This window comes from Mobula hypostoma, chromosome 5, assembly GCF_963921235.1.
Source record: "Mobula hypostoma chromosome 5, sMobHyp1.1, whole genome shotgun sequence".
In the NCBI taxonomy this organism is placed as follows: domain Eukaryota; kingdom Metazoa; phylum Chordata; class Chondrichthyes; order Myliobatiformes; family Myliobatidae; genus Mobula; species Mobula hypostoma.
In genome coordinates, this window is record NC_086101.1 from 140,589,095 (window position 1) to 140,591,233 (window position 2,139).

Sequence of the window (2,139 nt, forward strand, 5' to 3'; positions counted from 1 at the left end):
AAGGTTGCGCATGCGTACTGTTCGGATGGGCCGGACCAAAATGTGGGCGGGAACACTGGCAACGCACATGAAAGTTGCTGGTGAACGCAGCAGGCCGGGCAGTATTTCTAGGAAGAGGTACAGTCGACGTTTCAGGCCGAGACCCTTCATCAGGACCAACTGAAAGAAGAGATAGTAAGGGGAGGGGGGAGATCCGAAATGATAGGAGAAGACAGGAGGGGGAGGGATGGAGCCAAGAGCTGGAAAGTGGATTAGCAAAAGGGATACCAGGCTGAAAAAGGGAGAAAAATACATATTTTCCCCTTCCTTTCTCTCTCTCTTTTCTCCCTGTCCCCCTCACTATATCTTCCTCTGGTGCTTCCCTCCCCCTTTCTTTCTCCCTAGGCCTCCTGTCCCATGATCCTCTCCCTTCTCCAGCCTGGTATCCCTTTTGCCAATCAACTTTCCAGCTCTTAGCTCCATCCCTCTTCCTCCTGTCTTCTCCTATCATTTCGGATCTCCCCCTCCCCCTCTCAAATCTCTTACTATCTCTTCTTTCAGTTAGTCCTGAGGAAGGGTCTTGGCCTGAAACGTCAACTGCACCTCTTCCTACAGATGCTGCCTAGCCTGCTATGTTCCACCAGCATTTTGTGTGTGTTTCTTATATCCTTCCCCTTTTGTATTGTGCCTTCTAGCTTTAGACTCCCTATGGAAAAAAGTTACCTCATACCCCTCATGATTTTATAAACTTCTGTGAGGTCATCCCTCATTCTAAATGCCAAGAAATAAAGATCCAATGTGGCCAAGCTCTCCCTATAACTCAGGCTCTCTAGTACAGGCAGCATCCTTGTAAATCTTTTATGCACCCTCTCCAGCTTGACAATGCCTTTCCTATAACAAGGTGACCAAAACTACATAAAACTCAAGGTTAGCCTCATAACAGCTTGTGTAACTCCCAACAGAGAGTCCTTACTCCTAAGCTTGTTGGCTTGACTGATGAGAGCCATTATGCAGAATGCCTTCTTCACAACTTTGTATGGCCACTGTCAGTGAATTTTGCATTTTTAACACTTAAATAAGAAAAATAACAAGTAACTTATCAAGAAAGTTCAGTGCAGGTAGAGGAATAAAGTGGCAAGGCTATGACCAGGTAGACTGAGAAATCAATACTCTTTAGTGTATGTTCAAAGTTCTCTTCACAGCAGATGGTGGCATCTGTTCTCAAGATTTTTTTAATCTTCTGGCCGATAGGAGGGGAGAAGAGAATGACTGGAATGGGTGGGGTCTTGATGTTGACTGTTTTTCCAAGGTAGCAGAAAATGTAGACAGGGTCACTAGAGAGGAGGCTGATTTGTGTGATGGACTTTATTATGCTTACAACTCTGCAATTTCTTGTGGTCTGTGGCGCAGTTCAGCAATGCAGCTACCATGTCAATCTGTGATGTACCTGAATAAGATGCTTTCTATGGTGCATCAAATGAAAATTTCTGAGTCATGGGGACATGCCAAATTTCCTTAGCCTTTATCCTTTCCTTGGAAGTAGAGGTGGTGGTGAGGGTTTTGCGGCTATAGCATCCATGTGGCTGAAACTAGACTAGTTATTGGTGGTACTTATACCTCAGAACTTGAAACTCTCAATCATCTCTACCTTAGCACAATTGATGGAGACAGGCATATGCTCTGCCTACTTGTTGAAGTTAATGACTAGATCACATTTACTGACATCGAGAGAATGTTTGTTTCTTGACACCCTGCCACTAGGCTATTTGCCTCCACATGCAGTTGCTGTTGTCTGAGAAGTACACTACTCCAATGGCTTCACGATTCTCCGCAAAGACAGGAGGGCTGAGTCTTAAAGGCAGAGGAGATGTAGTGTGCTGTATGATTAACTCATTGTGGTGTACAAACATGTCAGTTCTGTTAGTCCTGTTCAGCTGAACTGGAACACCAAGCAGTCAAATGCTGTCCATTTTATCTTCTGGGTGTTTTTTGCTGTCATCCTGGTAGCAGTGTACATTCCAGTTTAGGCCAACATCAGGCAACACTGGAGGAGCTAAGAAACGTAATCAGCAGGCACAATACTGCACATCCTGATGCCCTTGCTATCATCGTGGGAGATTTCAACTAATAGTCTGAACAACTAGTGAAATTTAAGAGACG